General features: G+C 53.8%; 2 long non-coding RNA genes across 4 annotated transcripts; one reads left to right on the top strand and one right to left on the bottom strand.

The window, feature by feature from the left end:
* Positions 1 to 548: 548 nt before the first annotated feature.
* Positions 549 to 6,157, bottom strand: LOC147579689 (uncharacterized). The gene is made up of 2 exons (XR_015251791.1): positions 6,112 to 6,157; positions 549 to 766 (listed from the first exon to the last, which is right to left on the bottom strand). It is a non-coding gene; the product is annotated as an uncharacterized LOC147579689 (long non-coding RNA).
* A 162-nt stretch (positions 6,158 to 6,319) lies between these two features.
* On the top strand, positions 6,320 to 24,932 carry LOC147579688 (uncharacterized). 3 transcript variants are annotated; one of them, XR_015252021.1, is made up of 3 exons: positions 6,320 to 6,465; positions 7,450 to 7,666; positions 24,498 to 24,932. It is a non-coding gene; the product is annotated as an uncharacterized LOC147579688 (long non-coding RNA). The 3 variants fall into 3 exon arrangements; XR_015252020.1 differs by lacking the exon at positions 24,498 to 24,932 and having other exon boundaries at positions 7,453 to 8,451; XR_015252019.1 differs by lacking the exon at positions 24,498 to 24,932 and having other exon boundaries at positions 7,450 to 8,451.
* The last annotated feature ends 668 nt before the right edge of the window (positions 24,933 to 25,600 follow it).

Genomic DNA, 25,600 nt, shown 5'->3' with positions numbered 1-25,600 from the left:
CGTCACACAATTAGTAAGGGTAGAGCTGGGGTTAGGCCAGCTCTCCTGGCCTTGGAACACTGTCACACTCCCCCTGATGCGCAGCCCCTGGGTCCATGCCCAGCGTCCTCCCTGCAGACAGGCAGAGATGACCCTGGCCTCAGGCTCTCTCCCCAACCACCCTCGAGGGATGGCTCCTCTCCTGGGGTGTGGGGCTTGCTCCCTGGGGGAGGGACACGGAGCTCCTGTCTTCCACGGCCCCCAGGCAGCAGGGAGGACGATCATTCCCCGTCCACCTTCACCTCCTCAGTCCTGGGAGGGCTGACTTCATTTTCCCTTGAACAGCCACCTCCTTGGGGGCAGAACCACAGTCTTCCCGCACCCCCCCATCGGGCCGCTCGCCACTTCAGTGATGAAGTCAGACGTGAGACCAGGAGTAGCTGCCCTCACATCTTCTGCACATACGCACGCATGTACATACACACACACACACACACACCCTCATGCGTGCACACACTTACACACACTCATGCATACACACACACACTTGCAACTTACTTTCACACACATTAACCACTGCAGCCTTCCTGTAATCAGTATACGGACATCAGGAAACAGATGGCTCACTTACACTTGAGCCAGGTAATAGAATTTTCTGGAAACACAGAGACTGGAAACCGATGGAAGTTGTCTGTGAAAGGCTCTTCCCCTCAAGTTTTTTTCAGGCTTTCTGAATCTTCCATGGCCTTAAGGTGGGAGGATGCCGTGCAGGGAAGCTCCCTGTCCCCTGAAACAGACAGAGACCTTCTGTGGGACCGAGCCCTTCTCCAGACACCCAGATCCCCGCCCACAGCCAGTGATCTAGCGGGAGACAGACAGGCAGTGTGGGGGCTGTGGCAGGGATGGGCCGTCTGGGAGCAGGCAGCTGTGGACCAGGTGGCCAGGGAAGGTGGTGTCAAAAACGAAGGTGGCAGCAAAGCTCTGGAGGAATGTTCTGGCACCTGTGCATGCAGAGGCCTGATCCGGGACCCGGTGCAGTACAGGGGAGCAGGAAGGAGCTGGTCTGGCTACAGCAAGGGGCAAGTGGCAGACGAACTGAAAAAGAATGGTGGGGTGTCTCTGGCCCTGCAGCCTTGTCTACCCAGGAGTCCACGGGCGCTGCGGGGCCCCTCTCCCACCCCGGCCCCCTCCGCCCCGCCTCTCAGGGCTGCAGCAGGTCGCGGCAGTTCAGAGTGTCCGAGGGACCTGCACGTCCACGGCTGCTCTGCGGGGCCAGCCCCGTCTCTGGCTTTTGCAATCTGTCCTTCGGAGTCAACTTTCCCTTGTAAGGATTTTCCCTTTTACTTGTTTGGTTCATCTGACAGCTTTTTATCGCTTTGAAGCTGCTCTTGTACGATCCAGCTGTTCTGGCCTACTGTTTTCCTCCCTCTCGGGCCTCACGGGGGAGACTGAGAGCGGCGGACACCCCACCACAGCTTCCTTGTGGCCTCCACTGCCCATCTGCCTGCGCGGCAGAGCCCCCGGGCCCTGGAGCTGAAACCTAAAGCGCTGACGGGGCTCAGGGTCGTTCTCCAAGCTTGCTCCAGCCAGAGGCTTCGAACCGCACAGTGGGGAGGCGCCTGCACCCCCACTCCCCATGCATGCAGGTGCACACACACACACACACACATACGCCTGTTGTCCCGTGAAGAAAACTGTCCACATACAGGAGTGAGCTTCCCGGCACCGGCTGACCCAGCGTCGCCCTCCAAGCCACCCTTAGGGCCAGTGCAAGACGCCTTCTGAGGCTCGTTCTGACCCCGGGGACCTGGGCGCTGGAAAGCAGGTGCCACAGACCCGGGCTTCTGGTCCCCCGTGATGGTCGGCTTAGGTGTGTGCTTCTCCTTCAGCATCCATGAGTGAGCGCTCCCATCTGTCCACCTGCCTCATCCGGGCATTGCTTCTGCTGGACAGCTCTTCACTAGGTGTGCAAGCATTCTAGAAAGTTCTTTGAGCTCCATTGGCCGTCGGGCCCTGGATAATCAGAGATGATGAGGCTGGCCTCGCAAGGCAGACAGACAGGTTGCACAGAGGTGAGCGGGTTCCTCGGAGGGGTGGGGACCCCGCCCTCCCATCCTGCTGCTGGCCCGCTTTGCTGTCACACATGCCCCGCTCACCTCGTGTTCCCTTCACCCTTGCTTTCTGCCCCCCTGCTCACTGGACTTTGGATGCATTTTATTTTTTTTCCCTTCTCGCCAACCTGTCACCCTGGTCACTGCCCTCTACCCAGCACCTCCCCCAATATATTTTCATCTGAAGTTTTCTGCCAGTGTAAACCTCCAATGTTCTACTTTAGTGTGTATTAATGTTCGTATCCTTAAGGACACAAAAACCCCAAAGCAAAAGAACGCCCAACAGCGGCAGGTGCCAGGGGAAATTGGGACCCTGTGGCCAGGTCTGCCTGTCCACCCTGCCCAGAGCTTGCTGAATTACAACTCCGAGCAAGACGCTCAAAGCGTGCCCCCGAACTTTAGTTCGAAGCACACCTAGTTTGGAGTCTACTACAGTCATGGACCTACGGAAGTAGGAAATCCCTCGGATAGCATCTGGCCTGAGCCCCTTGTTTTAAGAGAAGACCATAGTGGTTCAGAGAGGGACAGGACTGGCCCAAGGTCACACAGCCAGTTGATAAGCCTGGTAAGACCTGGCGGAAAGTTTCTTGGCTTCTGTTCTGGCTGGTTAAACATGGCAAGCGTTTAACGCAAGCCCGTGTCTTTGGCTGCAAACTGGAGAATGTAACCCAGATAGTCATGAAGGGTGTGATTTACACGCCATTCTGAGCATCCAGCGGAGCACAGCAATCTGAGCTAAGCATTTGCTGTGTGTTAGTACCGTCATGCCTCACCTTGTCTGAAGAAGCCCCCTTCCCCAGCCCAGTTGGCTCAGTGGGTACCCAGCAAGGATGCCTTCCAGGCCACGCTCCGTGCACAGAGCTCCACGCTCCAGCCCAGCCCCAGCCGTTGGAGTCTTTCAAGAAGTTGAACTAAGCACAGCAACTGAATCAGACGGACCTGAGCCTGGGGCCCCGAGATCCCACAGATGCAGATGAGGGGATGTCTCCATGCATTAAACCGCAGGTTTTCGGTCACGTCCCCTGCCCCACAGTAATCCTCTGTGCCCCCAGGGGCCTCTCATTGTCCCTTCATCAGCCCACACTGAAGGGAGGCCCTGGGGTTTCAGGGGCTGGACGAGACCAGGGCTGGGGAAGAGGTGGGTACATGGGAGGCAGGCTAGGCTCCAGACGATGGGATGCAGGGTCCCACATCCTTAAAAGGGTGACAGGGGCCCCAGCAGCACCGGGAAGGGACTGACACTGAATGTCAAAATGGCATAGGGTGAGGACCCCGGCCCTGGTACCGCCCTCTAGCCCAGACACACTGGCCTGTCGCCCCACCCAGATCCCCCCAGACACCTGTATTCACTTCCTAGCGCTCCCATAACGAGTGGCCGCAAGCTGGCGGACTTCATACAGTAGATACTCTGTCACATTTCTGGAGGCCACGAGTCTGAAACCAAGGTGTCTGCAGGGACACGCTTCCTCTGAAAGCTTTAGGGGAGGATCCTTCCCGGCCTCTTCCAGCTTCTGGTGGCCCTGGGTGTCGTTGGCTTGTAGCTGCACTGCTCCAAACCCTGCCTCCATTGTCTCATACACACACACACACACACACACACACACACACACACACACACACACATGCCCAGAGCCTCTGTGTCTCTTCTCTGCTCCTCACGAGGACACCACCATTGGGTTTAGGGCTTACATGACCTCATTGCTTCTGCAAAGGCCCTACTTCCAAATAAGTGCACATTCTGAGGTTCTGGGTGGATGTAAATTTGGGAGGGGACACGACTCGACCCAGTACAACCCCCACACGCTCTGAAGAAAGAAGCGCCCTGTGCAACTTGAGCGGCCCTGGTGTGTGAAGACAAAGTTTGCTTCATGACTGAGATGGCCTCAACAGAGCGGCCGGGGACTTCCTGACGAGCCAGGCCAGGGGTGTCCACACTGCCTTCTGTTGTCTCAAGTCAGGGCAGCGATGCTGCGTGGCAAGCCAGGGTCCGCAGGGAAACGGGGAGGGGGTGGGGCCTTGGAGAGAGCGGCTGCCAGCCTGTCTTCCTGTCCCCGTGATGTGTGGCCTCCCCACAGACTGGCTATCCCTCCAGAGCCCTCTCTTCACTGGTGCTGGTTTGCGTGCTGTATAGACATCTGTGCTTCTGTTGGCCCCAAACCCCAGGTTTCCCTTCCCCACTGTGGTCCTTCTGGTTGAGCGGGGCTGGCCCAATGTCACCTGCCACTTCTCTGCACACTGGTTGTCCACTCAGGAGTGGACCCAAGGGCAGGGTCGGGCCAAATCAGAGTCAGATCGGGCACTGCGTGGGCACTGAGATTGCTGAATGGCAGAATGACCTGTGGAGTGACCTTGCCACCTTGTGGGGGAAGCCCCGCCGCACAGTGAAAGGGTCTGGAGGAAAGCTGAGTGCAGAAAGACAGACGCATGCGGTGGCATCATTTGAGCCGTTGGGTCCAGATGAACTTTGGACACCTTAGTCTCAGGAACCAGCGCATTCACCTATTTAAGCCAGCCTGAGTAGCATTCTTACACTGACCGGCCACGCCTGTGCCCCCCACCAGCCCTGGCCACGGGCAGGACAAAGTTTCCCAGGAGGTGTGTCTGACTCAGTACCGGGTCTACACCCAAAGCCCTGTCCGCACTCAGTCCCCAGGGGTCATGGCTGTGCGCGGGGTGGAGGCCAGAGACGAGGTCCCAAATGAGACCAGGAGGAGCTAGGGGCCAGGTGCCCCATACAGATGGCCAAGACCACGTCTGTGTTCTAGACCCTGGGCCACCGGGTCCGTCCCACCATCACTGTGGAAGAACCAGGCTATGCACACACTTCCCAAGGAGTCTAGGCTCCTTGGTCACCCCAGCCCCTGCACCTGCGCCCTCCCTTGTTAGGCAGCTGCTAGAAGGACTGGTTCGGGGAAATGAGGGATCGAGCTTGGGGGCCCACATAGGAGAGAAGACCCCCTTTGCAAGGGGACGGGCATCAAAAATGAAGGAAGGTTCCAGTGGGGACGGGGCAATATTGCTGCCCTAAGTCCAGCCCCCGGGGGTGAGGGGTCTGCCTTGTGAGGGAAGCACATGGGATGCGAACCAGGTCTTGCAGGGGGGCTGCTGGACAGACGCTGCTGCCTTCACGGCCCTTCACAGTCTGATTTCCTCTCTGCAAAATGAAGACCTTTGTCTTTACGAGTACCCTCCATGACTGAGTTTCTCCAAGGGTCTAAAAGCCAAGGTCACCAACCAGTAGGAGGCCTGGGGCCGGAGCCCCCTGTTTCCCAGGTGACCGTCAGGAGACTGGCCAGAGATCGGGTGAGCTGGTCTTCACAGAGACAGGACCAGGGTCCCCGAGACGCACTGGTCTGTCCTCCCCCTAACCCGAAGCGGGAGCGAGCCCAGGAACAAGACCATTGTCAAGGCCTGACGTCGTCCACACCACCCCCGTTGTTCTACAGATGGGGAAACCGAGGGGGAGGAGGAGTCCCCTGGCAGGGGCGCGGAGCTCGCCGAGGGCAGAGCCGGTCGCCTCCCATCCCACCGCCGCCCACGGCAATTTGGCCCTCGTGAGAGCCTGAAGTGGCCCTTCCGCTCCAGGCTGCCGGGATACCTGTGTCACCGATGGCAACGTCACCCTCGCAACAGCCACGCGAGGTGCAGGGAAGCGACTGCTGGCTCAAGCATATGCTGGATTGGAGCCGGGGTGGTACAAGGGAGGCAGCCGGTGGGGGACCAGGCCTACAGGAGACCCAGTACTCTTCACATTCCGTCTGGGACTCAACATAGCTCCTTGGGAGCTTTGACTCGGCTACCGAGCAGCTACGGCAGAGAAATAATTGGTGTCCACCTCCCCAGCTTCTGCTTCAGAGCATCAGGGCGGACCCTGGGTAGAAGAGAAGACCCCCCTTCTGCAAGTGGACAGACACCAGGATGAAGGAAGCCCCCCAGTGGGCCTGGACCTGGCATGGGGGCCACATGGGCCCAGGGGACACCTAGAACAAGGCAGGCCCTCTCTTGGCCTCACTTTGCTCACCCATAAAATGAGGCATTGGAATAGACCTCGCTCAAGGGCCTTCCACCTCCCGTGTTCTGGAAACCATGGGAGATAGAACTGGCCTGTAAGCAAGCACCAGTGGGCCCCCCGGAGACCCGGCTTCCCCTTCTGGAATCCCATTGCTGTCTTCAGTTCTCTTCCTAGAGACTCGGTGTTCTCTTTGTGGGGGAAGGGGGGTTGGGCTTTTTAAACGACACGACCGCGTTTCTCTCTTTAACACAGGAAGACACAGTAAAGGAATTCAAAGCGATGATTACCCTTCCAGAATGCCCCTGTTGACATTTCCCGAAATGAAGTCACGCCCGCAGCCGGAAAGAACCTGCAGAGGAAGAGGTCAGCGGTGAAAGCCGACAGCCCCCGGCCCCCTCCCCGCCCGAGTCCTCACCGCCAGCCACAGAACACGCAGGGGCTCGGGCTCGCGGCCCGCACCCCACACCCCCGAACAGGCCCTTCACCGCCCCCCCCCCCCCCCCCAGGCCTTGGTGTCTTCATCCGCAAAGGTGGCCAAAAGGTAATACCCACCTCCCAGGCCTTCGAAGGACCCGGTGAGTTATGGGCACACACGCACCCAGAGGAGGGCTCCCAACAGGTACCAGCAGTTCTGGCGAATTCGCCCACGGAGCGCATCACCGTCTATTTCTAACCCTTTTTTAAACGCAAGATGTATCAGACTTTGGCGTCTCGCTTTCTTTGCCTTGTTTATTTTAGAGCTCCGTCCATCCCAGCGCATGCGGGCAGACATACCTCCCTCTTGATTAGGAGCCTTCGGATCCACGGGCCCGCCCTCCCCCGGTCACCGATACCACGGCACAGGGGAGTTAGAGGCCTAGAAGTGTCGATTCCGGCCCAAGCTGTGTACGCATTTTCGGTTTGGCCGGATTTACACTTCCATCGACGAGGATGAACGTCCCATCTCCGAAAACCCACTAGCCCTGGGACCGCTGTGGTCTGGGCAGTTTCCAGTCTGGCCCGAGGTCGCCACCTCGGGGACAGCCTGGCGAGGCATCGCGGGACCACAGAGCCACAGTGATGCGGCAGAGACACAGAGACGGGGAGTGGGCTCCAGGGCTGAGGGACGTCTCAGGGACCCCGGGGGAGGGGCAGGAGCCACAGCGGCAGCCGGTTCCTCGGTGACCCTCAGGCCCTGCCTGGTATTCGTCTCCCAGGACATTTGATAGAATGAATGCCGGCCTTTTGGCCGGGACATTATCAGCCAGCTTTTCCCTCTGCAGCCCCGGGGCTGGCTGGGACGCCCGCCTCGGCCCCTTTCGGGGGAGGGGGTGCCTGTGGAGACAGCCCGTTGTGTGGCCTCCTCAGCAGGTCCGGCTCTGACCTCAGAGAGCCGGCAACTCGTGGAAACAGCCAGATGCCATTCTGAGCCAAGCCCAGCGGGGCTGCTGCCGGGCCAACCCAGGTCATCCATCCGAGTGACCACAAAACAACGAAGCCCATCTTCCCCTGCACCATTACTGGCCTAGAGAAGGTTCCAGAAGAGAGGCTGCAAACCTGTTTCCAGTGAAAGTGGCACCGCCGGGTGAGGAGACAGCCTCCAGGGGGACAAGGCAACTCGCTGGGAAAGATGGACATTCAGCACACTGCTGAGGACATTCACGTGCCTGGTCTCATCATCTGCCTGAAAGGGTTCGGGCCGCAACCACCAAGCTCAGCCATGTCCGTGGCTTTGCAGACGCTGTTCCCTGTGCTCTTCCTGCTGTCTCCATCCCACCTGGCCCTCTGGGGCCCTTTGCTCCCTCCTATGGTCACCGAGCCACGGGCCCCATCGTGCCCCACCTTTTGTCGCCTCGTCCCCACCCCAGCACCCAGATTGCAAGCCTCTAGAGGTCACTGGTCATGTCTTTCCATTTCTGTGTCTCTTTAGCCCCAAGTAGTCGTGCAAGCTGGCAGGGATTCAGGAGGACGAAGAGGGATGTTTGCAACAGCGCCCCCCCCCCCTTGCCTCTGAGTCCTGGGCCGGCCGCAGGGCTGGGGTTTTGCACCTCAGTTTCCTGATCTATAAAAAGAGGCATGGGGATGGCAGGTGCCAAAGGCCCCTCCAATTCTGTTGTTTGTGGGTTTTCTCATGGAGGAAGCTGGAGGGTGGGAGAGGCCGGGGAGGCCCAGAGAGCCCCCCACTCTGTTCCCCTCATGCAGTGAAGGGGCAGCTTCGTCCACAGCGGCCAGAGCCGTTCCCGGGCTCCACGGTGTCCCAGGGAAGGCAGCAGAGGTGGGCGGGAGGGCATGGGAGGACAGGCTTTCACTGACCATCCAGCCCAGCAAAGCTAGAAACCGTCAAAAAGTAAAAATTCCATTTGTAAACAAGATCGAATTATTTGATTGTGAAACCAGTGTCCGTGGAATTTAAAATAATTTAATATGAAACAATATCATTTGAAATGCTGGCCAGCCAAGGACCTGGGGGCAGTCGGGGTGGGGGGGTGGGGGGGCTGGCCTCCTGTGGCCAGACACGTGGAACCCAGCCTCCGGGGATAACAACGAGCCACCGGTCAACAGGCAAGGTTGAGAGTCCAGTGCGTGGCAAGCCCCGACCGGGCCCGAGGCCACCAGCCTGGGCCTCCCGTCCTCCCGGAGTTCACAGTGACGGGCAAGCAAGACGCCAGCGATTTCCAAAGCAGTGCCGGAGAGCAGGGCGGGTGTGGCTAGGTGGCACACGGTCGGAGCCAAAAGGGAGGCCCAGGTGGCCCTCCCTGGGCCCCAGTTGGCATCGTCAGGCAGGCTCCAGGCCGTCCCCGTATTGTGGTGAGGAACTGAGGACAACATCCTCCAAGCACGGACAGCAGGAGAGGGGTGTTCAGACTAGAAATGATGACCACTTGTGACCCCAGCTCTGCGTGACCTGGGGCCAGCAAGCCGCTCCCAAGCCTCTGTTTTGTCATCTGTGGAATGGGAACAATCCCGGCCCCCACTCCCCGGTGGCAGCGAGGATCAGATATCATTCCTGTGTGTTCCCCTGAAAGCTGGCGTGCCCGACGGACGGGGGCACTCCACAGAGAAGGTGTGATGTGGCTGGCGCTGTCGATGGACGCCCGCAGAGGTGAGGCGGGTGGGAGCCAGGTGCCCCGGACGCCTCTGTGGGCCGTGCACCCGGCTGACTCTGGACCCCAGCTGCGGCGGCCGCTGGCACTTTGCGGGAGGCTGGGGTGGGCAGGGCCCCGCAGATCCCGGAACAGCAGCGCCCCGCTTCCCTGCATCCCGCCTCGACGTAAACATGGTTGGGAACATTTCAGGACCGCGACAGCAAGAAAAACAAACCCGCGGAACCCAGACAACGAGCGCAAATGCTAACTTTCATGTCACATCCAGAAACCACGTGTTCATCAGGCCACCTGCGGGCTCGCGGCTCAGCGGGGAGGTGCAGGGTTGTTGTGTTTAGAAACCAAGCTAGGGGCACAGCTGCGGGCGCCACCTCCCTCCGTCCTCCCAGACACGGCCCTTGAGGCCGCCTGGACGTCGGTGTGGGGATGGGCACCCATGCCTCTGGCTTTTAAGTCGCCTGGGAGTCAGTGGAGCGGAGGGGGAGGGTCCTGTCACTGCGGGCCCCACCTTGGGCACCTCTCCGTGCTCAGCGGGGCCTGGCAAAGGCCCGAGGTCACCTGGCCAGTGAGTGGCAGACTTAGAACTCACGCCAGGACCCCCGACTCCCCAGACACACTCTCTTCCCGCTACCGCCGGCTGACTGGCCACCGTCCTGCTCAGGCAAACCGACTACCTATGGGCTTGGGGAGGGCTCCAGATCCCTCCTACCCTTTGAGACAGCGATGCTGAGAAGTGTTATTTTTATTCGTCCCCAAGCCTTGCCAGATTACATTGTCAAGGCCAGCACTTTGGAGATATTCCCTTGGTTTCGCAATTCACGCAGTGACTAACACATGTTACATTTTGAAAACCTCTCTTGGTAAAAATTTAAGCTGACTTGTAAATACATAAAAGTCTCGATGTTAATGGGGTGCATGATTTCTCGGTGGCTGTTTTGTAATCCCAAGATTCCAAAGGGATGTGGAATTCTATAAAAATGGAGAACGAGAACCCTCCCAGAGCCGCCCTTTGGAACCATCACTACGGGCAGCAGAATAGCCCTTACATCTGTCCGTCGTTACAGAAGTTACAAAATCACTTCCCGTTTCCTGCCCCAGGCAGGGCAGGACACTTCCGGGGGGTGGTCCGAGCAGGGAGAGCAGAGAAGCCCGGAGCGGAGGATCGGGGTCCCTCCACGGGGCAGGAGCGCACGCAGGTAAGTAGGGTGTGGGGCACCGCTTAGCTGAGCTGCCGAGATGTCAGGTCTCGCCGAGCAGGACTCCATCCCAGCCTCACGCCCCTCTGCAGCCTGGGCCACCCACACCCATGCTGTGCCCGTCACACCCACAGCCCCTGCTCCCACGTCCCGGCTCCCTCATTCTGCACCCAGCTCAGCTGATTGCACCAGACCGGTCCCCACCCGGGACAGTCCGCGCCTAGGCTGGACGGGCGGCTCTCTGTCCGAGCATCCGAACTAGGACGTGAAACGGCGGTGGGGCAGTTGGCACTGGGACAACGTGATCTTCCTGCCTGTGCCGGGACCATGGGGCACGCTGGCTTTGGCGTGGGAAGGTGACGGGGAGAGGAGGAAGAGAGGAGAAAAGTCGAGAATGGTGAGGGAGAGGCCGCCCGCCGTGACAGTCTCCGTAAGGAGTGGGCCCAGGGCTGCCCTGGTGATGACGGGCTCAGCTCGGTGCCCAGCGCGTGGGCAGTGCCTCCCAGCCCCACCAGCACCTCCGTCGCACCCCCAATTTATTGCTCTAGAGGATAACGCTTATCAGTGTACAGTTACCCCGCTTCTCGTTTCGTTCCCCCGTTCCGTGTCGGTCTCCGCCCTGGACTGTAGACTCTGTGCCTTAAGTGGCCTGTCTGGCTGGCTCCCCGCCATATCAGCAGAGCCCAGCCCAGTGTCTGGGCATAGCGGGCACTTCATGATCACTTGTTGAATTCACGCACCTCTGAGAGAACCGGGGAGCCGGCCTCCTCCACCGCACCCCCATGGGTCGGTTTCACCCCTTCGAGAAGTCCAACCAGACACAAGAGCGGCTTCGCTCCTTCCGTGACCTCAGACAGGCAATATGGGGGTGGGGGAGGCGACTCCCTAATCAGCAGAACGCTCACCTGGGCCGTGCAAGGGCCAGGAAGCGGCCGCGAAAGTCGAGACACGTTTATGATGCAATAAACTCCAGGATGAACACTGGTCCAAGTTCGGGGCCATTCTGTCTGGGTTCCTCCGGGGCCCTCCCCACGTCCCACCCCCCCCCCCCAAGCTGCCTGCCAAGCCCGGGGATTCGGGCCATCGAGACACCGTGTCCTTGATGCTGTGGACCGCCCCCCCCAGCCCAGGCCCTCGCGGCCAGCATTCCGGTGACCTGGGCGTTTGCAACCCCATAAGCTAAAAAGCGTGTCCAGCCAAAGATAAAACGTCGAGAGGGTGCTTTCTGAAGAAACGTTCAAAGCCGTGGAAGAACTCGGTTCGGGAGGTGCCAAACAGGCTTCTTTTTTGCGCTACCTAAGTGGGCCGGATGCAGTCCCAGCTCTCGAGACACACACGGGGGCAGTAAAAGGGGTAGGGGACAGACCCTGAGACGGTCACCGTGCGGTGCGTCACACGTCACAAAAATGGCGGTGTGCCCCAGGCCCAGGACGGGAAGACCGGCTGTACATGGGGGACCATCGAGGGGTCCCCAAAGGAAGGAAATTTCCATTGTCTCTTGTCATTTTAACTCGGCATCTCTAGAATACCTGTTATATTACAGCCGGCTGGGTCCTTAATGGAATTACTCAGCCTTCGGTAATAACGAGCCTGTCTAGGTCATGTGGGGAAGCGTTTTTAAGTTATTCTTTTTTATTATGGCAACGACTCACAACGCTTGAAAAGACATTTTCCTTAATTCAATTACCAAGTGAGCTAAATGCATTTGCTGGAGATAATTAAGAATCTTTACAAATATAAAACAATTATCCCATCAAAATACAGTGCTCGGTGTTATTATTCAAGCTGGCTTTTCCATCAAGCGCCCTCCTTTCAAAGCCCAAAGCGCTGCAGGCCTGCCTTTGCTAATCCTCCCAGGGGAAGCTGCCGGTGTCCAGGCCACGTCGTCCTTCGAGCCTTTCACGACGACGCGGGCGTTGGGCCCCCGTCTACGTCACCCTCTGGACCACGAACTGGACCGCGGCCGAAGCTCCGCCCGGCAGAGCAGGTTTTCGAAAAACGATATGGACCAGACAAGACAACCATGCAGAGTTCGTTGCCCAGCTCGGATGCTGGAACGGAGAGAGAATATCGGTGGGAAAACCAGGGAAATCCAAATCCAGTCTGGAGTCAACAATGGACCGATGTCGGCTGGTTGGTAATGGCATCGTGCTGCAGTAACACACAGTGTTAGCCACAGGGAAACTGGCCGGGGGGTGCACGGGAACTCCGTACTGTCTCTGCAACTTCTCCATAAATCTGAAATTGTTCTACGATGGACAGTTTATTCAAAAAAAACCAAGACCACGGTGCGACCGACTGCATAAGCAGAAGGGCGGATCACCACTGCTCGGTACTTCCCATCTTTAGAAGCCTGTCTTGGGCGCCCCCCACCCCCAACTACAGGCAGGAACAGCAATGTTACGTCATGCGTGGGGGCTGGGAAAAGGGGAGCGCCCTTCAATGGAGTTGTGTTTGATGTCAGGTGCCCCAGACGCACCAGTCACACGCCCTTCCTAGACCTCCCGAGGACCTGGGCAGGCTCTGGGGGAGCCAGGCCGAGTTAAAATCCCTCCGAGCTGCGTTGTGACTTTCGTGGCCACACCATAATAATATCCATATTTAAAATTTTCTTTGGGGCGCCTGGGCGACTCAGCGTCCGACTTCAGCTCAGGTCACGATCTCACGGTCCGTGAGTTCGGGCCCCACGTCGGGCTCTGTGCTGACAGCTCGGAGCCTGGAGCCTGCTTCTTTGGATTCTGTGTCTCCCTTTTTCTCTGCCCCTCCCCCACTCACGTTCTGCCTCTCTGTCTCTGTCTCTCCCAAAAATAAACATTTAAAAAAATAATAAATAAAAATAATATAAAATTTTTTTCTTTTATAAACCTTCAAATACTTCGCCATGTTTCAGCTTTAAGCAAAATCCAATAGATGTGCACGAGCCCCTAAGAGAATGGTGTTGGGACAGACATTCTCACGCCGTGCCCGCCGCACCTAATGGAGAAGCAGGGTCCCCAGGCCACACTTCCCGGCTAAGTGACCTGAAACAACTCACTTAACCAGAGCACCTTCGATCCCTCGTGTGGGCACCGGGGGTAATGAGGGCTGCTGTGCAGGCTTTGATGAGGACGGCCTGAGTTCATCGGTGTGACAGCGCTAACGCGAGCCCGGCCCCCAGCAGGAGATCGATAAGGAAAAGCCGGCTTCTGTGAAACATCCTAGCCGTCTGAGCAAGACAACAGTATTTCCATCTTCTAAACGTTCCCAAGAGAGCCTCGGCAGGAGTCTGCCAACATGACCTCTTGATTACCCTCCGCAAGTGCTCTCGTTCCCTGAAACTGGAAGTACTTGAAAGGCATCCGGCCCCCACCACCTCGCCCTGAGCGCTCTGCACCCCCTGGCCCCCCACTGACCACCCGAGGCGTGCTCGCTGGGTGTCCCCGGACGGCCGCCTCCCGGCCCTTTCTGGATCTCATTCTCCTAGCCGGGGGCTCAGGTTCCCTCACTGCACTAAACACAAGGGAGGGTGTTTACGAACGGGATCTGACCCAAGTCCAGGCTCAACCCAGAATTTCCCTGTTTGCTTTTGCTTCTCCTGGGTGCACTGGCGGGACGGCCCGGGGACTCGAGCCATCGCGATGACAGTCTCGGTGTGGGCGTCAGGGCTGACCTCCCAGTCCTCCGGGCCGCTTCTGCTGAGGGCTCAGACAGGCTTGTCATGTTAGGTAACTGCCAGGGCTGAGCCTGCAGGAGAGACTCCGTCCCTGGCGCTCCTGCGAGTGTTTTCCCGGTTTGTTTAGCTTGGGAAGTTAGGCAAGAGCAGGTAGAAAAACTCTGGGTCAAACACGAGCCGTTGCAAGAAACTGACTCACGCTTTACCAACAGCATTATTCATCCTCTTTCCTCTAGCGGGCTATTCACGTATTCATTTATTCGGCAAATATTTATGGAGCGGCCAACATGTGTCTCTGGGTCCACTCACACCCCAACCTCACATCCTTACAGACCCGGTCAAAGGTTGCCCCCTCCGGGAAGCCTGCACCGGGACTCTTTGCCAGACACCATCCCTCTCCGTCCCAAGGAAGGTCAGCGGAAGGAGCTGGCCGTGGGGGTCAGACGGGCCGGCTGAGAAGCAAGGCTCCAGGACCCCCCCATGTGTGTCCCCAGGCAGGTTACTGAAGCTTTCTGCCTCTTTCCTCATCTATAACGTAATATGAATACTTACCTCCTACAATGAATGCCTGGGGATGCTACATAAAAGGCAGTAAACGTCGTTTGCAAAATGCAACTTAGCTTGTGGAAAGAAGAGGGGTCGGGCGCCTGGGTGGCTCAGTCTGTTAAGCCCCCAACTTCAGCTCAGGTCGTGATCTCACCGTTCGTGAGTTCGAGCCCCGTGTCGGGCTCTGCGTTGACAGCTCAGAGCTAGTTCCCCCCCTCCCTGATTCAGTGTTCCTCCCTTCAGACACAGATGAATAGGTTCCCTGCCCCTTCTTAATTAGCCTGTCCTTGTGACTGGTTCTGGCCAAAAGGTGCTGAGAAAGAGAGATGTGAGCCGCTTCTAGACTAAAGCAATCAACAGCCCATGCCAGACTCTCCAGGGTCGTCTCTCCTCCCAGTCCCTCGGTGCCCATGGATGCCGTGCACCCAGATAGCAGAGCTGTGTTGAGATTGAGGAAACCTGGATCATTGAGTTACTCTGTGGCAGACAGTTGCCTGGAGAGTTGCTCAGATTCCCTGCAAACTTCGTAAGAGCTTCAAGAACAAGAAATAAGTCTCTGTTAGGTTGAACCAGTAAGAGGGACTATTTGTTACTGAAGCAGAACATAGGCTACCCCGACTGATACACCTGGCAAAAAGAGATAGCAAGCAGGGTAACAAGGTAACTTGTTCATCACTATTGGGGCCTAGGCGGAGAAAACTCATCTCTTCTGAGAATTCATATCCACAGTCCTTACTTCACAAGAGTTGGGGGGGGGGTTGGATTTACACCATCTTTGTGATCCAGGAAATCCCAAACTGTAAAACAACTTAAAGGTATTTCTGATAAGGTCCAGTTAGTGGAAACAAACTCAAATCCCCCTCAACCTGACCTCATAGGATTCCCACAAATACCGACCCATTGAACAGGAAATCACAATCCCAAGTTAGAACCCCCAAATTCAACAAATAAATGCAATTACTGAGTAGGAAACTTAAATAAACTTTTTCTTAGTGTTTCAAGAACTGAAATCAAGAAACCGGACAATGGGCAGTTAGCAAAGTACTTTCAAAAAAGACCAAATAAACTTGAAAAAGAACCAAAACAACTGGCCTATGAAAATCTTATTAATAATATTAAGCCCTCAGGGCGCCTGGGTGGCTTAGTCAGTTAAGTGTCTGATTTCGGCTCAGGTCATGATCTCACGGTTCATGGGTTCGGGCCCCACGTCAGGCTCTGTGCTGACAGCTCGGAGCCTGGAGCCTGCTTTGGATTCTGTGTCTCCTTCTCTTTCTACCCTTCCCCCACTTGTGCTCTGTCTCTCCCTGTCTCTCAAAACTAAATAAATGTTTTTTAAAAAAAAGTATTAAAGAAAAGAAAAGAGCATGCAGAAAGAAGATCTCAGGTATGTGTGTGGTGGGAGAGGTTGGGGCAGAGTGTAGTAGCTACTAAAATGTGAGGGAAGGTCTCACTGAGAGGGTGAAAGCTGGGCAAAGACTTGAAGTAAGGGAGGGAGTGAGCGGAACAGAGTATGGAGGGAGAGCAAGCCAGGCAGGGGGAACAACGAGGAGATTAGTCATTTGCGTATCTTCTTCCGTGGAGTAGCTGCTCAAAGCTTTTTCTGATGAGGCACTGTTTGTCTTATCCTAGAGTTGCAAAAATGTTCTTATTTATTCTGATAAAGTCCTTTATCATGTGGGTGTATTGCAAACCTGTGCTCGCAGGCTGTGGTTCATCTGTTCATTTTCTTAACAGGTCCCTTGAAATACAGATGCTGTTCATTTTGATGACCACCATTTGGCCAAGTTTTACTTTTATGTTTTTGGTTGTTTGGGTCTTATTAAGAAACCTTCGCCTACCCCAAGGTCACAAATACTTTTTCTATATTTTCTAGAAGTTTTCTATTTTTTGGCCTTTATGTTTAGGACTGTGATCCCTTTCAAGTTAATTTTTGTGTATGATGTGAGGTAGGGGTTGAGGTTTATATTTTTTATATATGGATATCCCACTGTTGCACCAACATTTGTGTTAAAGATTTTGCTTTTCCCAATGATTTACCTTGGCCCTTCTTTAAAAAATCAATTGGTCATATATACATGGATCCATTTCTGGGTTCTCTATTCTATTCCATTGATCTAGATATCTATCCTTAGGTCAATATCATACTATTGCTTTAAAATAGGTCTTAAAATTCAATAGTCTAAATCCTCCCACTTTGTTCTTTTTTGAAAATTGCTTTGGCTATTCTAGGTCTTTTGCATTTCCATTTAAATTTTAGGATCACCTTGTCAATTTCTACAAAAAAGACAGGCTGTAATTGTAATTGGGATTATGTTGAATCTATAGCTCATTGAAGACAGGATTGAGGGGCACCTGGGTGGCTCAGTCAGTTGAGTGTCAGTCTCTCGATTTCAGCTTGGGTCATGATCCCAGGATCATGGGATCAAGCCCTGCATTGGGCTCTGTGCTGAGCATGAAGCCTACTTAGGATTCTCTCTCTTTCCCCCACCTCTGCCCCTCTCCCCTGCTCTCTCTCGCTCAAATTAAAAAAAAAAAAAAGAATTGAAATCTAATAATATTGAGTCTTTGGATGCATGAACATGGTATATCTCTTTATTTCTTTGTGCCACTTTTAATCTCTCCCAGGACTGCTTTATAAATTTTGGCATACAGTCTTGTATATATTTTGTGAAGTAAATCCCTAGGCATTTCATACATTTTATGCTATTGTAAATGGTATTATTTTTAAGCTTTTTAATTTTGAGATAATTTTAAAATATCCGAAGAGTTGCTAAAAGAGTACAGCGAGTTGCCATATAACCTTCACTCACCTTCCCTTAATGTTAATACCTAAATCATGGTACAATTTTGAAAACTGAGACATTAACATTGGTATGATACTCTTTACTAAACTACAGACTTTGTTTAGATTTTACCAATTTTTCCACTAGTGTTCTTTTTGACTCCAAGATCCCACATCATATTTAGTTGACACATCTCCTTAGTCTCCTACAATCTGTGACAGTTGTTCAGTATTCCTGTCTTTCATCACTTGACACTTTTGAAGAGTAATGGTTAGGTGTTTTGTAGACTGCCCCTCAAGCTGGCTTTGTCTGATGTTTCCCCATGATTATTTGAGGTTAAGCATTATCAAGAAGAACATCACTGGGGTGATATGCATCATAGTGGGTAGTTCATAATCACTTGGAGATTCCTGCATGGTATTATACTATTTTTTCTTTTCATTAGTAAGTTTGGGGTGGGAGACACTTCGAGACTAAGCAAATACTCTGTTTCTTCTTAAACTTTTGCCCGCTAATTTTAACATCCACTAGTGCATCTTGCCTCCATTACTTCTGTGGAATTATAACGGTGATTCTTCTGTTACCCTCATTCCTTTGACAGTTAGCTGGAATTCTCTAGGTTGTTGCTCCCTTTTTCCCATGTATGCGGTTATCCCATTATTAATTTTATCAGCATGGACTAACAGACATTTACTTTATTCTTTGAATTATACTTCAGAATTGCCATTGTTTATTCCACTGCTTAAATTGTTCTAGCTTTGGCCATTGGAAGCTCTCTCAGATTGGCTCCAATAGCTTTTCAACATTCCCCCATCCTTTTGCTTTTTACGTGATTATATAATGTCATCACATGATGCCATTCATATGATTGGCATTTGATTATATGATTCATTTGGAGTAAATTACTGTTTAATTTTGATTACCCAATGTTCTTTGCTAGTTTGTAGTATATATATAGTCTGTATACTATATATATTCACATATATATGCTACATATAAATACGTAATTGACTTTTGTATATTAAAAATGGGTTTCTTTTATTTTTTGAGAGAGAGGGAGAGAGAGAGAGAGAGAGAGAAAGAGAGAGAGAGCACATGCTCAAGTGGGGCAGAGGGAAGGAAAGAGAGAATCCCAAGCAGTCCCCACTCCCAGCACAGAGCTTGATCCCACAACCCTGAGATCATGACCTGGGCTGAAACCAAGAGTGGGGCACCTGATCGACTGAGCCACCCAGGTGCCCCTAAAATGGGTTTCTTGTAGGCAACATATAGTTGGGCCTTGTTTTTGTATCCAGTGTCACAATCTCTGCCTTTTATTGGAGTATTTAGACCTTTATGGTTTAGACGTTTACCTAATACAATTGTCAGCATCGCTGGGTTTAATTCTAGCATGTTTGTATCTGTTTTCTATTCGTCCCATCGGTTCCTTTTTCCCTTTCTTCTTCCTTCTTTGGGATTAATTTTCATTCTATCTTCCCCACTAATATCTAATAAACTATATCTCTTTGTTCTAATTTTTAGGATTTGCTCCAGGATTCAAAATATGCGTATTTAACTTCTCAGAGTCTAGTTCCAAATGTTACACAAGGTCATGTGTGACACAAGTATCCTGAAGCAACATGCTTCATTCCAACTCTCCTGTCTATTGTGCCATGGTTGCCATAGATCATACTTTTCTCTCTTTTTTTTAATGTTTATTCATCTTCGAGAGAGAGAGAGAGACAGAGCGTGAGCGGGGGAGGGGCAGAGAGAGAGAGGGAGACAGAATCCGAAGCAGGCTCCAGGCTCCCAGCTGTCAGCACAGAGCCCGACACGGGGCTCGAACCCACAAACCTGGAGATCATGACCTGAGCCGAAGTTGGATGTTTAACCGACTGAGCCACCCAGGCGCCCCACTTCTACTTCTCGATATGCAAAATGTTACCTTGTTGATATTTGGTATTAAGTAGGCAATTGTCTCTTAAGGAAATTAAAAGTTGAAAACTATTTTAATAAGTTTTTTAAATACATATAGCAGAATAGTGTGAAAGATTTCATGGACAATAGCAATTTATGCCCCATATATGTTTTCATATGTTTATGTTTAATACACAAAACGTGTAGAAGGATCCACACCAAACATTATTTCCTTTGGGGAACAGGTCAGAAGGGTTTATTTTTATTAAGGTTCTATTTGTATTTGGATGGAATGAGAGTATATGACACCTATAATGTCAATATATTTCATCAAGTTTTTATTTTATTTTTAATAACATTTAGGAGCCACCAGAATGCCACAAACATAACTGCAAACAATTACTCTTAAAGTGGGCTTTTGTTTGTTAAAAAAAAATTTTTTTTACATTTACCTATGTATGTTCCAATTCCATTTCCAATACTCTTCACCACTTTTTGCAAATCCAGCTTTCCACCTGACATCATTTTCTTTCTTCTTGAAGAACTTTCTTTCACGTTTCTTGTAGTGCCATTCTGTTGGTGTCTTAAAAACGATATTGCCTTCATTTCTGAAAGATGTTTTTGCAGAGTAATAGAAGTCTAGATTAACGGCTTCTTTCACTATTTTAAAGACGTCACCCCGTTGACTCCTGGCTTGCGTTGTTTCCAAAAAGAATACCGCTGTCATTTTTGTATTGTCCCCTCTGCATGTCTCATTCTTCTCTGGCTGCTTTTGGGATTTTCTCTCCAACTCTGCTTTCTGAAAATTCACCGTGATGTGTGTTGGTGTGGCTCTCTTTGTATTTATCCTACTTGGGACTTATTGAACCTGTCGGATTTGCAGAGTTAGAGTTCCCGTCAAATTTGGACGTGGTCTCAGCTGGGCCTCCTGGAAAGAGCACTTCTGTAATTGAGTAGAAGAGCCAACCGGTATGTTTTACCGAGCTGGATAACCACGCTGCTCAGAATGCTGTCCAGGAGCCTGAACAGGTGGTTAAGGCTCGGTGTTAATGGTGCTGTGGTTGGGATGGAGTCGGGTGAGACTCTGTGAGGTCCTCTCCGTTACTTGGAGAGTTAGGAACGCATTGCCACTGCCTCTGGGCACAGTTGTGGTGATGGCTACGCCACACAGTGGCCCGGATGCAGGAAGCAACACGAGTCCTTTGGAAAAGAGGTGCGGTTTGAGCTTGGGGAACGGGCGTCTCAATCAGACCCATCTTCCTGGATGCTGTGGACACACCACGGCCACACGGGCAGGAGAAAGCTCAGCACGTAGGAGGAAGAGTCTGCATTGTCTCTGGGGTCTCCCTCCCCATGGAAGCTAGATCTGTTGGTGCACACAAGCGCCTCCCTGACAAGCTAGCATTGCCAAGCACTTGGCTTCTCCCGGTCACCTCGGTGTCCGTTCCCAACACTACATTTGCTGCTGCCCATTTCCCTCTCCCAAGCGGCCCAAATGTGGAACTCAACCCCTTGTCTTTCCATAAGAAACCACATATGGACGGCCCGTGTCTGAGCACAGTCTCTACCGAAGGTTGGAGGGGAGGGGCTCTTCCATCATGGCCATGAGGACACCAGGACTCAGACCTTCCTCGGCCCTTCCCGTCCCCCTTCCTGCCAGACCCCCGGAACCCCACACTCTCTTCCTTGCCTGGAGTTCCCCCGCCTTGAGGGTCACCCTCCCCTCCAAGGGACTTACCCAAGAATTTTCCTCCCCAAAGACACAGAGCTGGAAGGCAGGTGAGCAAAGAGGTACTCCCCCCAGGTGCAGAATTGAAGGAGGCACCAAAAATTCCGTGATGAAGACAAGCCACCTTTCGTGTGATATTTTTAAAGTCGAACGTGACGCAAATACAACCCAACCACCAAACAATAAGCCGCCCGATTCAAAAACGGGCAAAGGACTTGAACAGACAGTGCTGCAAAGAAGTTACAGAAATGACCGAACAGCCCCTGAAAAGATGCTCAGCCTCATTAGTCGTCAGGGAAAGTGCAAAGCAAAGTCAGTAAGATACCACTGCACAACCACTGGGATGGATAGAAGAAAACAGTCACTTAAAAATGGAGAATAACAAATGTTGGTGAGGATGTGGAGAAACTGGAAGCCACTACACCACCGGTGGGCATTCAAAATGGTGCAAAGCGTGGTTCCTTTAAAAACTAAACATAAAGGGGCGCCTGCATGGTTGAGCCAGTGAGCGCCTGACTCTTGGTTTCAGCACAGGTCATGATCTCGTGGTTCATGGGATCGAGTCCCGAGGTGGAATTCTCTCTCTCTCCCTCTCTCTCTGGCCCTCCCCTGCTCATGCTCTCTGTCTCTCTCTCTCAAAATAAATAATTTTTTTAAAATAATTAAACATAGAATTGTCCTATAATCCAGGAGTTCCACTTCTGAGGATATACTCAAAATAATTGAGGGGGGAAAAAAAAGCAACCTTAAATACCCATATTCACAGCAGCACTATTCACAAGAGACAAAGTGCAAATCAACCCAAGCTTCCCTCAGGCAGATGAATGGATACACGAGATGGAATATTATGCAGTCATAAAAAGGAGGGAGTTCCGACACCTGCTACACATGGATGAGCCTGGAGGACGTCATGCTGAGTGACACGAGCAGTCACAAAAGAACATCGTGTGACTCTATTCACACAAGGTGTCTAGAGTACGCAAATTCATGAAGACGGAAAGCAGCATGGGGGAGCCAGGGTCCGGGGAGGGGCACAGGGGAGTTAGTGTTTTGAAAAATGTAAAAGTTCTGGGGATGGATGGTGGCAGTGCTTGTACAATACTGCAAATGTACTTGGGGCGCCCGGGTGGCTCAGTCGGTTGAGCGTCCGACTTCGGCTCAGGTCATGATCTCGCAGTTCGTGGGTTCGAGCCCCGCGTCGGGCTCTGTGCGGACAGCTCGGAGCCTGGAGCCTACTTCATATTCTGTGTCTCCCTCTCTCTCTGCCCCTTTCCCGCTCACTCTGTTTCTCTCTCTCTCTCTCTCTCAAAAATAAATAAACATTAGGGGCGCCTGGGTGGCTCAGTCGATTGAGTGTCCAACTTCGGCTCAGGTCATGATCTCATGGCTCATGGGTTTGAGCCCCGTGTCAGGCTCTGTGCAGACAGCTCGGAGCCTGGAGCCTGTTTCAGATTCTGTGTCTCCCCCTCTCTCCGCCCCTCCTCCACTTGTGCTCTTTCTCTCGCTCAAACAAAAATAAATAAATAATCATTAAAATTTCTTTAAGGAAATATTAATATATTTTACCACAATTAAAAACAAAGTAACAAACACACCAACGGCCTGCGCTCTGGGTTCCTGGCTCTCCGCGGTAGCTGCGCGGGGCGAGCATCCAGGAGGGGCTTCCTCCTCCTCTGCCCTCTCAGCTCCGTGGACCAAAGTCCCCATTTCATCTGGCCACGGGCCACTACTTGTAAAACAACAAAGGTAAATATTTTCTACCTTGACTCAGTAGAGTAGAAACAGAAGAGATCCAGTTCGATTTTTAGAGTCACTGTGTTTTGTTCCCCGAACGCGTTTCCTAACCTTTATATTGTCAATGCTCCTTGATCCAGAAGGCACACAGGGGACCACTCCCCAAGCCTCCTCCGTGGCACGCCCTGGTCACCAATCGGCCGGGACTGAGAGCCGCCCGCCTCGGGCCTGCTGTGACAGTGAGCTTCCTGCTCGCCGTCCTCACGATGCAGGCGCAGTCTCGGGCTGAATGTGCCTAAGTCACACAGCTGAGCAACGCTGCACGAGCCCAGAGCGTCCAGGTGACTTTGCCGAAGGACACACGGCTGGCCGGAACTTTGGCTTTGGGCTCTGGCCCCTCCCCCACCACCCCTCCACCCACCAGACATGTCCTTGTGCATCTTTTTTTTTTAATTTTCTTCATGTTTATTCATTTTTGAGAGACAGAGCGTGAGCGGGGGAGGGGTGGAGAGAGAGGGAGACGCCGAATCCGAAGCAGGTTCCAGCTGTCAGCACAGAGCCCGACGTGGGGCTCAAACCCGCAGAGCGGGAGATCCTGACCCGAGCCAAAGTCGGACGCCCAATCGGCTGAACCCCCCGGGGGCCCCAAGTCCTTGTGCCTCTTAACAACAGCCTCGGATCTAGTTCAAGCCCATCTCCCTGCAAGGCTCCCCAGAACCACAACCGCCAATGCACACAAGCAGGAGGCCAGGGCCTCAGCCGGTGCAGGCCGGCCTGGGCTCTCGGGGCCTGTCTCCTCCTGCACCTGAGGCTGGGGGCCCTCCCGGCGGGGCAGAACCCCCCGATAAGGAGGCTTGTGTGGCCGGAGATGCCCGTGCCGAGCCTGGGGTGGCACCGGGGGCAGCGGGCATTCCTGAGCCCGGCCTTCGCAGTGTCGGCCCTCTTTTCCCACAAGGCCCCGCGTCTCTGCTTGGTATGCGACAGGGGTCCCTGCCAGGGTCCCGCTGCCTTCCCAGGCCATTCAAGTCAACTCCAGCAAAGGCTTTTTGTTGTTATTACCACCCTCCGCCATTAGCAGGGACAGTTTTTGTCTTCCCAAATGGGAAAGTATCTTTTACTTTTCTCTTTTGACATTGACTATTTGGCCCAAAGCAGGGACCAATTAAACTAATTAATCCCTAGGCATCTTGCCGACCGAGAGACCAGGCTCTTGTTCCAGAGGGAGCAAGCGGGCTCTCATATCGTGTGGCTCTGACCTTTGGGCCGGTCAGCAACCCGGAGACCCCAGGCTCTAGCCCGCCCCCCACCCCAGGCCTCTGGGGATTCACGTCCTGAGGCTTCCCGCCCCCCCCCCCCCCAACCCCGACCTGCCCACACAGGGGACATCAGGCCCCCCTGGGGGGCTCTCTCATGGAGCCAGACTGCAGCTCCCAGGGGGACAGCTTTCTGCTTCCATATGCAATTAGCACTTTCTCTTAGAGGGGGAATGCAGAACCCCAAATTCAGAAACAGCCCCATCAGCTGAAAGCAGGGGCTCTCAAGGTGGGGCTCGGAGGTCCTTGGGGGCCTCTGGCGGGGGCAGGGGGGCGGCGCCCAGCTCCTGCTGGCCCTTCAGGGCCGCCCAGCTCCTGCTGAACCGGTCCCTCGTCAGATGCATTTTCTTCACGGACAACAGCAGAATGTCTTTGGCTCTCTGGCAAGGAGCAGCTGTCCACGCTGTTTATTCAGATACCATTCTGGCAATATTCACAAGGTTGTTTTTTCTCTTCCCCGCAGGCTCTGAAACCATCCATAGGGCAGTTGGACGCGCTGTCTACACATGGCTCTCCCGAGTGGCATCTTCCAAGAGCCCTTTGCCGCTCCGGGCCCCTCCCCCGCCGCCTCCCACCCCTGCGAACGGGCCTGTTTCTGCGAGCACTGAAGACGGGAAACACGCGATCTTGAATGTGTCTCTTTCACGGTCACACATTTTTTTCGTTGTGCATCTTGGCTGATCCATGATTTAAGATCCCCAGCAACTGTTTCCAGGTCGGTTTTCAAAGTGTTTTTGCACCTTTGACCCCCCCCTCAACCCCTGCCACCCCCCCACCCCACTCCTCCCAGCCCTCACTCACCCCGCCCTGAGAAAAAAGAAAACCAGAGGGCACTGGCCAGGGGCGCGAAGCACGTCTCTGAAAGCATTTATTTTTTCAGTAAAAGTTTCATGGTTTTGCCTCTGGTTTCCCCTTGCTGCTTGGAGCCCTAGACTTGCAGACCCAAGATTTGTTCCGCGGCCTTGCACACACGGGTACATCCTGACAAGCACCGGGTTCCAGAACTTTGCACAACACTGTGACCACAAGCACTCAGGATATGTGAGGCCGTGTGTCCCCGTTGTCTCCCGACACCCAGTCGTTTCCTGGCCCAGAGGCACCACCAGGGGTCCGCACCCTGCCCCCGTTCGGTGTCTCTCCCTCCAGACTAAGTACAGACCCCACACAGGGTGCTCGGGCCCCCAGCCCTCCCAGCCGGCCTCACCCTACAGCCCCCCACATGCTGGTCTGAGGGGCCGCTGGCCATCTAGCAAACAGCCCACATCCCCCTCGTGGCCCTCGCTCTGCCCATGTCCCCTCCTGCTGCGGTTCCCCACCCACCCACCCACCGCCCCCACACGCCTGCCCTCGTGCCCGAGTCTCCTATGTTGCGGTAACAAATCACACAAACTTCATGGCTCCAAACAGCACAAATTTATGACTAGACGGTGCTGGAAGTCAGGCGTCCAGAGTGGCCTCGCTGGGCTAGAACCAAGATGTCACGGAGCCAGCTCCTTCTGGAGGCTCTAGCGGGAGCATCCGTTTCCCGGCCACGGCCAGCTTCTGGAGGCGCCCGCATCCCTCGCT

The sequence above is a fragment of the Puma concolor genome, chromosome B3 (assembly GCF_028749965.1).
Source record: "Puma concolor isolate L17-30 chromosome B3, mPumCon1.1.hap2, whole genome shotgun sequence".
NCBI lineage: Eukaryota > Metazoa > Chordata > Mammalia > Carnivora > Felidae > Puma > Puma concolor.
Note: the sequence above shows the minus strand (reverse complement) of the source record. Positions and strands in the feature narration are given on the sequence as shown.